The sequence below is a fragment of the Ursus americanus genome, chromosome 27, assembly GCF_024610735.1.
Source record: "Ursus americanus isolate L20-20 chromosome 27, mUrsAme1.1.p, whole genome shotgun sequence".
Classification (NCBI taxonomy): Eukaryota; Metazoa; Chordata; class Mammalia; order Carnivora; family Ursidae; genus Ursus; species Ursus americanus.
The window spans coordinates 2,820,178-2,832,322 of NC_142153.1; positions in this window are offsets into that span (position 1 = coordinate 2,820,178).

Below are 12,145 nucleotides of genomic sequence, written 5' to 3' on the forward strand. Positions count from 1 at the left end.
GCCCTCAGCTCGGCCTGCCCCTCCGCTCGCTGCACATCCAGCAGATCGGGCTTGCCGGACTCCTGGGGGCTAACCTGAGCTCTAGGTGGGCTCCTGAGGGGCCCCATCCATGGGGCCTGGCGCCCTAACGCCGGGGATTGGGAACCTCCGAACCCCAGCACTGGACTCACCCTGCAGCCCACCGCCACCTGGGCCGTAGGGGCGCCACCGGTCATTCAGGGCTGGAGAAGAAGTAGGGCCCTCCGAGTCCCTGGCTAGCTTCGAAGGCCTCGTGCGCCAAAACACTTGGGCCCACGCTCCCTCTCTCCAGCGCCCTCCCCTCGGCCCCACCCCCCCGCTCGCCACACTGTCGGTGGATCCTGCCTGCCAGCGTCCTGGGGGCTAACCCTAAGCCCAGGAGGGCCCCCGGGGGGCCCCTCCCAAGGGGCCTGCCACCGCAACTCCAGGCATTGGGGACCCCCAGCCCCAGGGCAAGACTAACACTGCTGCCCCTCCACCACCTGGGCACTAGGGGCGCTGCCGCTCATTCAGGGCTGGAGAAGGGGCAGGGCCCTCTGAGCCCCCGCCGACCTACGATGGCCCCCCGCCCCAAAGAGCTTAGGACCACGTTCCCACCAGTCAGCGCCCTCACCTCAAGCGGCCCCTCCGCTCGAAGGACAGCAGGCGGAAAGGACCAGTCGGCCACCTGGGGGTAACCTTAACCCTAGGGCGGTCCTCGAGGGGCCCCTCCCAAGGGGACTTGCGCAGCAACGCCGGGGATCCTGGCCATCTTAGCCCCAGGGCCGGACTCACCCTGCAGCCCCCTGGCACCCGGGCTGCTAGGGGCACCGACGGTCATTCAGGCGGGAGAAGGGTAGGGCCCTCGGAACCCCCGACCTCCTTCACAGGCCCCCGCGCCAAAACCTGTGGGCCCGGGGTCCCGCTTGCCAGCTCCCTCCCCTCGACCCGCCCCACCGCGAGCCACACAGCCAGGGGATTGGGCCTGAAGGCCTCCTGGGGTCTAACCCAAACACTAGGTGGGTCCCCGAGGGGCCCCTCCCAAGGGGCTTGGCGACCCAACGCCAGGGATTGGGAACCACTGAACCCCAGCGGTGGAATCACCCTGCAGCCCCCCGCCACTCTGGCCGCTAGGGGCGCTGCCGCTCATTCAGGGCAGGAGAACATACAGTGCCCTCCCAGCCACGCCCCCCCTCGGACCCTGGATGCACCCGCCCCCCAAAGCGCTTGGGCCCACGCTCTCACTAGTCAGCGCCCTCACCTCAACCCGCCCCTCCGCTCGAAACACAGCAGGCGGATCGGACCTGCCCTACTCCTGGAGGCTAATCCTAACACTAGGTCGGTCCCCGAAGGGCCCATCCAAGGGGCTTGGCGCCCCAACGCTGGGGATTGGGAACCTCCGAACCCCAGCGCTGGACTCACCCTGCAGCGCCCGGCCACCCGGGCCGCTAGGGGCGCCGCCAGTCATTCAGGCTCGAGAATGGGTAGGGCCCTCCAAGCCCCTGGCGAGCTTCGAAGGCCGCCTGCGCCAAAACACTTGGGCCCACGCTCCCACTCACCAGCGCCCTCTCCTCGGCTCGCCCCCCCCCCCTCGCCACACCGCCCATGGATCCTGCCTGCTGGCGCCTTCGGGGCTAATCCTAACCCTAGGTCGGCCCCCAAGGGGCTCCTCCCAAGGGGCCTGGCACCGCAGTGCCAGGGATTGGGGACCCCCGCCCCAGCGCTGGACTCACCCTCCGCCCCACCGCCACCCGGGCCTTTATTGGCGCCGCTGGTCATTCAGGGCGGGAGAATGTGCAGGGCACACGGAGCCCCTGGCGCATTTCGAAGGCCCCCGCGCCAAACTCTTGGGCCCCCGTTCCCACTCCTCAACGCCCTCAGCTCGGCCTGCCCCTCTGCTCGCTGCACATCCAGCAGATCGGGCTTGCAGGCCTCCTGGGGGCTAACCCTAACTCTAGGTGGGCTCCTTAGGGGCCCCTCACAAGGGGCCTGGCGCCCCAACGCTTGGGATTGGGGACCCGAGCCCCAGCGCTGGACTCACCCTCCGCCCCACCGCCACCCGGGCCGTTATTGGCGCCCCCTGTCATCAGGGCGGCAGAACGGGCAGGGCCCTCTGAGCCCCCAGCGACCTTGGAAGGCCCCAGGCGCCAAAATGTTTGGGCCCAGGCTCCTGCTCGCCAGCGCCCTCACTCCGCCCGCCCCTCCACTCGCCGCACAGCCGGCATTTTGGGCCTGCCGGCATCCTGCTTGCTAACCCTAACCCTAGGTCCGTCCCCGAGAGGCCCCTGACAAGGGGCCCGGGGATGCAACGCTGGGGATTGGGGACCCCAGTGCCCCAGGGCCGGACTAACACTGTTGCCCCTCCACCACCTGGGCCACTAGGGGCGCTGCCGCTCATTCCCGGCGGGAGAAGGGGCAGGGCCCTCCAAGCCCCCTTCCACATTCGATGGCCCCCTGCCCCAAAGCGCTTGGGCCCACGTTCCCACTAGTCAGCGCCCTCACCTCAACCCGCCCCTCCGCTCGAAACACAGCAGCCGGATCGGACCTGCCGGCCTCCTGGGGGCTAACCCTAACCCTAGGTCGGTTCCCGAGGGGCACCTCCCAAGGGGCCTTGCGCCGCCATGCCCGGGATCCTGGACGTCCTAGCCCTAGGGCCGGACTCACCCTGCAGCCACCCGCCACCCGGGCCGCTAGGAGCGCCGCCGGTCATTCAGGCGGGAGAAGGGGCACGGTCCTACAAGCCCCTGACGACCTTCGAAGGCCGCCCCAGCGCCAAAACCTGTGGGCCCACGGTCCCGCTCGCCAGCTCCCTCCCCTGGCCGGCCGCAATGCGCGCTACACAGCCAGGGGATTGGGCCTGATGGCCTCCTGGGGGCTAAGGCTAACCCAAGGTGGGTCCCCCAGGGGCCCATCCGAAGGTGCTTGGCGCCCCAACGCCAGAGATTGGGGACCCGAGACCCAGCGCCGGATTCACCCTGCAGCCCCCCACCCCTGGGCCGCTAGGGGGCCCGCCGGTTATTCGGGGGGGGGAGAACGGGCAGGGCCCTCTGAGCCCCCAGCGACCTTCGAAGGCCCCCGCGCCAAAATGTTTGGGCCCAGGCTTCTGCTCCCCAGCGCCCTCACTCCGCCCGCCCCTCCACTCACAGCACAGCCAGCATTTCAGGCCTGCCGGCATCCTGCTTGCTAACCCTAACCCTAGGTCAGTCCCCGAGAGGCCCATCACAAGGGGCCAGGGGCTGCAACGCTGGGGATTGGGGACCCCTGAGACCCAGGGCCAAACTAACACTGCTGCCCCTCCACCATCTGGGCCACTAGGGGCGCTGCCGCTCATTCAGGGCAGGAGAACATACAGGGCCCTCCCAGCCCCCCACCCCCGGACCCTCCATGCACCCGCTCCCCAAAGCGCTTGGGCCCACGCTCTCACTAGTCAGCGCCCTCACCTCAACCCGCCCCTCCGCTCGAAACACAGCAGGCGGATCGGACCTGCCCTACTCCTGGAGGCTAATCCTAACCCTAGGTCGGTCCCTGAAGGGCCCATCCAAGGGGCTTGGCGCCCCAACGCTGGGGATTGGGAACCTCCGAACCCCAGCGCTGGACTCACCCTGCAGCGCCCCGCCACCCAGGCCGCTAGGGGTGCCGCCAGTCATTCAGGCTCAAGAACGGGTAGGGCCCTCCGAGCCCCTGGCGAGCTTCGAAGGCCGCCTGGCCAAAACACTTGGGCCCACGCTCCCACTCACCAGCGCCCTCCCCTCGGCTCTCCCCCCCCCCTCGCCACACCGCCCATGGATCCTGCCTGCCGGCCTCCTCGGGGCTAATCCTAACCCTAGGTCGGCCCCCAAGGGGCTCCTCCCAAGGGGCCTGGCACCACAATGCCAGGGATTGGGGACCCCCGCCCCAGCGCTGGACTCACCCTCCGCCCCACCGCCACCCGGGCCTTTATTGGCGCCGCTGGTCATTCAGGGCGGGAGAATGTGCAGGGCACACCGAGCCCCTGGCGCATTTCGAAGGCCCCCGCGCCAAACTCTTGGGCCCCCGCTGCCACTCCTCAACGCCCTCAGCTCGGCCTGCCCCTCTGCTCGCTGCACATCCAGCAGATCGGGCTTGCAGGCCTCCTGGGGGCTAACCCTAACTCTAGGTGGGCTCCTTAGGGGCCCCTCGCAAGGGGCCTGGCGCCCCAACGCTTGGGATTGGGGACCCGAGCCCCAGCGCTGGACTCACCCTCCGCCCCACCGCCACCCGGGCCGTTATTGGCGCCGCCTGTCATCAGGGCGGCAGAACAGGCAGGGCCCTCTGAGCCCCCAGCGACCTTGGAAGGCCCCAGGCGCCAAAATGTTTGGGCCCAGGCTCCTGGTCGCCAGCGCCCTCACTCCGCCCGCCCCTCCACTCGCCGCACAGCCGGCATTTTGGGCCTGCCGGCATCCTGCTTGCTAACCCTAACCCTAGGTCCGTCCCCGAGAGGCCCCTGACAAGGGGCCCGGGGATGCAACGCTGGGGATTGGGGACCCCAGTGCCCCAGGGCCGGACTAACACTGTTGCCCCTCCACCACCTGGGCCACTAGGGGCGCTGCCGCTCATTCCCGGCGGGAGAAGGGGCAGGGCCCTCCAAGCCCCCTTCCACATTCGATGGCCCCCTGCCCCAAAGCGCTTGGGCCCACGTTCCCACTAGTCAGCGCCCTCACCTCAACCCGCCCCTCCGCTCGAAACACAGCAGCCGGATCGGACCTGCCGGCCTCCTGGGGGCTAACCCTAACCCTAGGTCGGTTCCCGAGGGGCCCCTCCCAAGGGGCCTTGCGCCGCCATGCCCGGGATCCTGGACGTCCTAGCCCTAGGGCCGGACTCACCCTGCAGCCACCCGCCACCCGGGCCGCTAGGAGCGCCGCCGGTCATTCAGGCGGGAGAAGGGGCACGGTCCTACAAGCCCCTGACGACCTTCGAAGGCCGCCCCAGCGCCAAAACCTGTGGGCCCACGGTCCCGCTCGCCAGCTCCCTCCCCTGGCCAGCCGCAATGCGCGCTACACAGCCAGGGGATTGGGCCTGATGGCCTCCTGGGGGCTAAGGCTAACCCAAGGTGGGTCCCCCAGGGGCCCATCCGAAGGTGCTTGGCGCCCCAACGCCAGAGATTGGGGACCCGAGACCCAGCGCCGGATTCACCCTGCAGCCCCCCACCCCTGGGCCGCTAGGGGGCCCGCCGGTTATTCGGGGGGGGGAGAACGGGCAGGGCCCTCTGAGCCCCCAGCGACCTTCCAAGGCCCCCGCGCCAAAATGTTTGGGCCCAGGCTTCTGCTCCCCAGCGCCCTCACTCCGCCCGCCCCTCCACTCACAGCACAGCCAGCATTTCAGGCCTGCCGGCATCCTGCTTGCTAACCCTAACCCTAGGTCAGTCCCCGAGAGGCCCATCACAAGGGGCCAGGGGCTGCAACGCTGGGGATTGGGGACCCCTGAGACCCAGGGCCAAACTAACACTGCTGCCCCTCCACCACCTGGGCCACTAGGGGCGCTGCCGCTCATTCAGGGCAGGAGAACATACAGGGCCCTCCCAGCCCCCCACCCCCGGACCCTCGATGCTCCCGCTCCCCAAAGCGCTTGGGCCCATGCTCTCACTAGTCAGCGCCCTCACATCAACCCGCCCCTCCGCACGAAACACAGCAGGCAGATTGACCTGCCCTACTCCTGGAGGCTAATCCTAACCCGAGGTCGGTCCCCGAAGGGCCCATCCAAGGGGCTTGGCGCCCCAACGCTAGGGATTGGGAACCTCTGAACCCCAGCGCTGGACTCACCCTGCAGTGCCCCGCCACCCGGGCCGCTAGGGGCGCCGCCAGTCATTCAGGCTCGAGAACGGGTAGGGCCCTCTGAGCCCCTGGCAAGCTTCGAAGGCCGCCTGCGCCAAAACACTTGGGCCCACGCTCCCACTCACCAGCGCCCTCCCCTCGGCTCGCCTCCCCCCCTCGCCACACCGCCCATGGATCCTGCCTGCCGGCCTCCTCGGGGCTAATCCTAACCCTAGGTCGGCCCCCAAGGGGCTCCTCCCAAGGGGCCTGGCACCACAATGCCAGGGATTGGGGAACCCCGCCCCAGCGCTGGACTCACCCTCCGCCCCACCGCCACCCGGGCCTTTATTGGCGCCGCTGGTCATTCAGGGCGGGAGAATGTGCAGGGCACACCGAGCCCCTGGCGCATTTCGAAGGCCCCCACGCCAACCTCTTGGCCCCCGCTCCCACTCCTCAACGCCCTCAGCTCGGCCTGCCCCTCCGCTCGCTGCACATCTAGCAGATCGGGCTTGCAGGCCTCCTGGGGGCTAACCCTAACTCTAGGTGGGCTCCTTAGGGGCCCCTCGCAAGGGGCCTGGCGCCCCAACGCTTGGGATTGTGGACCCGAGCCCCAGAGCTGGACTCACCCTCCGCCCCACCGCCACCCGGGCCTTTATTGGCGCCGCTGGTCATTCAGGCCGGGAGAATGTGCAGGGCACACCGAGCCCCTGGCGCATTTCGAAGGCCCCCGCGCCAAACTCTTGAGCCCCCGTTCCCACTCCTCAACGCCCTCAGCTCGGCCTGCCCCTCTGCTCGCTGCACATCCAGCCGATCGGGCTTGCAGGCCTCCTGGGGGCTAACCCTAACTCTAGGTGGGCTCCTTAGGGGCCCCTCGCAAGGGGCCTGGCGCCCCAACGCTTGGGATTGGGGACCCGAGCCCCAGCGCTGGACTCACCCTCCGCCCCACCGCCACCCGGGCCGTTATTGGCGCCCCCTGTCATCAGGGCGGCAGAACGGGCAGGGCCCTCTGAGCCCCCAGCGACCTTTGAAGGCCCCAGGCGCCAAAATGTTTGGGCCCAGGCTCCTGGTCGCCAGCGCCCTCACTCCGCCCGCCCCTCCACTCGCCGCACAGCCGGCATTTTGGGCCTGCCGGCATCCTGCTTGCTAACCCTAACCCTAGGTCCGTCCCCGAGAGGCCCCTGACAAGGGGCCCGGGGATGCAACGCTGGGGATTGGGGACCCCAGTGCCCCAGGGCCGGACTAACACTGTTGCCCCTCCACCACCTGGGCCACTAGGGGCGCTGCCGCTCATTCCCGGCGGGAGAAGGGGCAGGGCCCTCCAAGCCCCCTTCCACATTCGATGGCCCCCTGCCCCAAAGCGCTTGGGCCCACGTTCCCACTAGTCAGCGCCCTCACCTCAACCCGCCCCTCCGCTCGAAACACAGCAGCCGGATCGGACCTGCCGGCCTCCTGGGGGCTAACCCTAACCCTAGGTCGGTTCCCGAGGGGCCCCTCCCAAGGGGCCTTGCGCCGCCATGCCCGGGATCCTGGACGTCCTAGCCCTAGGGCCGGACTCACCCTGCAGCCACCCGCCACCCGGGCCGCTAGGAGCGCCGCCGGTCATTCAGGCGGGAGAAGGGGCACGGTCCTACAAGCCCCTGACGACCTTCGAAGGCCGCCCCAGCGCCAAAACCTGTGGGCCCACGGTCCCGCTCGCCAGCTCCCTCCCCTGGCCGGCCGCAATGCGCGCTACACAGCCAGGGGATTGGGCCTGATGGCCTCCTGGGGGCTAAGGCTAACCCAAGGTGGGTCCCCCAGGGGCCCATCCGAAGGTGCTTGGCGCCCCAACGCCAGAGATTGGGGACCCGAGACCCAGCGCCGGATTCACCCTGCAGCCCCCCACCCCTGGGCCGCTAGGGGGCCCGCCGGTTATTCGGGGGGGGGAGAACGGGCAGGGCCCTCTGAGCCCCCAGCGACCTTCGAAGGCCCCCGCGCCAAAATGTTTGGGCCCAGGCTTCTGCTCGCCAGCGCCCTCACCACGCCCGCCCCTCCACTCACAGCACAGCCGGCATTTCGGGCCTCCCGGCATCCTGCTTGCTAACCCTAACCCTAGGTCAGTTCCCGAGAGGCCCATCACAAGGGGCCTGGGGCTGCAACGCTGGGGATTGGGGACCCCTGAGACCCAGGGCCAAACTAACACTGCTGCCCCTCCACCACCTGGGCCACTAGGGGCGCTGTCGCTCATTCAAGACAGGAGAACATACAGGGCCCTCCCAGCCCCCCACCCCCGGACCCTCGATGCACCCGCTCCCCAAAGCGCTTGGGCCCACGCTCCCACTAGTCAGCGCCCTCACCTCAACCCGCCCCTCCGCTCGAAACACAGCAGGCGGATCGGACCTGCCCTACTCCTGGAGGCTAATCCTAACACTAGGTCGGTCCCCGAAGGGCCCATCCAAGGGGCTTGGCGCCCCAACGCTGGGGATTGGGAACCTCCGAACCCCAGCGCTGGACTCACCCTGCAGCGCCCGGCCACCCGGGCCGCTAGGGGCGCCGCCAGTCATTCAGGCTCGAGAACGGGTAGGGCCCTCCGAGCCCCTGGCGAGCTTCGAAGGCCGCCTGCGCCAAAACACTTGGGCCCACGCTCCCACTCACCAGCGCCCTCCCCTCGGCTCGCCCCCCCCTCGCCACACCGCCCATGGATCCTGCCTGCTGGCGCCTTCGGGGCTAATCCTAACCCTAGGTCGGCCCCCAAGGGGCTCCTCCCAAGGGGCCTGGCACCGCAGTGCCAGGGATTGGGGACCCCCGCCCCAGCGCTGGACTCACCCTCCCCCCCACCGCCACCCGGGCCCTTATTGGCGCCGCTTGTCATCAGGGCGGCAGAACGGGCAGGGCCCTCTGAGCCCCAAGCGACCTTGGAAGGCCCCAGGCGCCAAAATGTTTGGGCCCAGGCTCCTGCTCGCCAGCGCCCTCACTCCGCCCGCCCCTCCACTCGCCGCACAGCCGGTATTTTGGGCCTGCCGGCATCCTGCTTGCTAACCCTAACCCTAGGTCCGTCCCTGAGAGGCCCCTGACAAGGGGCCCGGGGATGCAACCCTGGGGATTGGGGACCCCAGTGCCCCAGGGCCGGACTAACACTGTTGCCCCTCCACCACCTGGGCCACTAGGGGCGCTGCCGCTCATTCCTGGCGGGAGAAGGGGCAGGGCCCTCCAAGCCCCCTTCCACATTCGATGGCCCCCTGCCCCAAAGCGCTTGGGCCCACGTTCCCACTAGTCAGCGCCCTCACCTCAACCCGCCCCTCCGCTCGAAACACAGCAGCCGGATCGGACCTGCCGGCCTCCTGGGGGCTAACCCTAACCCTAGGTCGGTTCCGAGGGGCCCCTCCCAAGGGGCCTTGCGCCGCCATGCCCGGGATCCTGGACGTCCTAGCCCCAGGGCCGGACTCACCGTGCAGCCACCCGCCACCTGGGCCGCTAGGAGCGCCGCCGGTCATTCAGGCGGGAGAAGGGGCACGGTCCTACAAGCCCCTGACGACCTTCGAAGGCCGCCCCAGCGCCAAAATGTTTGGGCCCAGGCTTCTGCTCGCCAACGCCCTCACTCCGTCCGCCCCTCCACTCACAGCACAGCCGGCATTTCGGGCCTGCCGGCATCCTGCTTGCTAACCCTAACCCTAGGTCAGTCCCCGAGAGGCCCATCACAAGGGGCCTGGGGCTGCAACGCTGGGGATTGGGGACCCCTGAGACCCAGGGCCAAACTAACACTGCTGCCCCTCCACCACCTGGGCCACTAGGGGCGCTGCCGCTCATTCAGGGCAGGAGAACATGCAGGGCACTCCCAGCCTCCCACCAGCCCAGGACCCTCCATGCACCCGCTCCCCAAAGCGCTTGGGCCCACGCTCCCACTTGTCAGCGCCCTCACCTCAACCCGCCCCTCCGCTCCAAACACAGCAGGCGGATCGGATCTGCCATACTCCTGGAGGCTAATCCTAACCCTAGGTCGGTCCCTGAAGAGCCCACCTATGGGGCTTAGCGCCCCAACGCTGGGGATTGGGAACCTCCGAACCCCAGCGCTGGACTCACCCTGCAGCCCCCCACCACCCGGGCCGCTAGGGGCGCCGCCAGTCATTCAGGCTCGAGAACGGGTAGGGCCCTCGGAGCCCCTGGCGAGTTTCGAAGGCCGCCTGAGCCAAAACACCTGGGCTCACGCTCCCACTCACCAGCGCCATCCCCTCGGCCCCCCGCTACCCTCGCCACACCGCCCATGGATCCTGCCTGCCGGCCTCCTCGGGGCTAATCCTAACCCTAGGACGGCCCCCAAGGGGCTCCTCCCAAGAGGCCTGGCACCGCAATGCCAGGGATTGGGGACCCCCGCCCCAGCGCTGGACTCACCCTCCGCCCCACCGCCACCCGGGCCTTTATTGGCGCCGCTGGTCATTCAGGGCGGGAGAATGTGCAGGGCACACCGAGCCCCTGGCGCATTTCGAAGGCCCCCGCGCCAAACTCTTGGGCCCCCGCTCCCACTCCTCAACGCCCTCAGCTCGGCCTGCCCCTCCGCTCGCTGCACATCCAGCAGATCGGGCTTGCAGGCCTCCTGGGGGCTAACCCTAACTCTAGGTGGGCTCCTTAGGGGCCCCTCGCAAGGGGCCTGGCGCCCCAACGCCTGGGATTGGGGACCCGAGACCCAGCGCTGGACTCACCCTCCGCCCCACCGCCACCCGGACCCTTATTGGCGCCGCCTGTCATCAGGGCGGCAGAATGGGCAGGGCTCTCTGAGCCCCCAGCGACCTTGGAAGGCCCCAGGCGCCAAAATGTTTGGGCCCAGGCTTCTGCTCGCCAGCGTCCTCACTCCGCCCGCCCCTCCACTCACAGCACAGCCGGCATTTCGGGCCTGCCGGCATTCTGCTTGCTAACCCTAACCCTAAGTCAGTCCCCGAGAGGCCCATAACCAGGGGCCTGGGGCTGCAACGCTGGGGATTGGGGACCCCTGAGACCCAGGGCCAACCTAACACTGCTGCCCCTCCACCAATGGGCCACTAGGGGCGCTGCCGCTCATTCAGGGCAGGAGAACATGCAGGGCACTCCCAGCCTCCCACCAGCCCAGGACCCTCCATGCACCCGCTCCCCAAAGCGCTTGGGCCCACGCTCCCACTAGTCAGCGCCCTCACCTCAACCCGCCCCTCCGCTCGAAACACAGCAGGCGGATCGGATCTGCCATACTCCTGGAGGCTAATCCTAACCCTAGGTCGGTCCCTGAAGAGCCCACCCAAGGGGCTTAGCGCCCCAACGCTGGGGATTGGGAACCTCCGAACCCCAGCGCTGGACTCACCCTGCAGCCCCCCACCACCCGGGCCGCTAGGGGCGCCGCCAGTCATTCAGGCTCGAGAACGGGTAGGGCCCTCGGAGCCCCTGGCGAGTTTCGAAGGCCGCCTGAGCCAAAACACCTGGGCTCACGCTCCCACTCACCAGCGCCATCCCCTCGGCCCCCCCCTACCCTCGCCACACCGCCCATGGATCCTGCCTGCCGGCCTCCTCGGGGCTAATCCTAACCCTAGGTCGGCCCCCAAGGGGCTCCTCCCAAGAGGCCTGGCACCGCAATGCCAGGGATTGGGGACCCCCGCCCCAGCGCTGGACTCACCCTCCGCCCCACCGCCACCCGGGCCTTTATTGGCGCCGCTGGTCATTCAGGGCGGGAGAATGTGCAGGGCACACCGAGCCCCTGGCGCATTTCGAAGGCCCCCGCGCCAAACTCTTGGGCCCCCCGCTCCCACTCCTCAACGCCCTCAGCTCGGCCTGCCCCTCCGCTCGCTGCACATCCAGCAGATCGGGCTTGCAGGCCTCCTGGGGGCTAACCCTAACTCTAGGTGGGCTCCTTAGGGGCCCCTCGCAAGGGGCCTGGCGCCCCAACGCCTGGGATTGGGGACCCGAGACCCAGCGCTGGACTCACCCTCCGCCCCACCGCCACCCGGGCCCTTATTGGCGCCGCCTGTCATCAGGGCGGCAGAACCGGCAGGGCCCTCTGAGCCCCCAGCGACCTTGGAAGGCCCCAGGCGCCAAAATGTTTGGGCCCAGGCTCCTGCTCGCCAGCGCCCTCACTCCGCCCGCCCCTCCACTCGCCGCACAGCCGGCATTTTGGGCCTGCCGGCATCCTGCTTGCTAACCCTAACCCTAGGTCAGTCCCCGAGAGGCCCCTGACAAGGGGCCCGGGGATGCAACGCTGGGGATTGGGGACCCCAGTGCCCCAGGGCCAGACTAACACTGCTGCCCCTCCACCACCTGGGCCACTAGGGGCTTTGCCGCTCATTCCCGGCGGGAGAAGGGGCAGGGCCCTCCAAGCCCCCTTCCACATTCGATGGCCCCCTGCCCCAAAGCGCTTGGGCCCACGTTCCCACTAGTCAGCGCCCTCA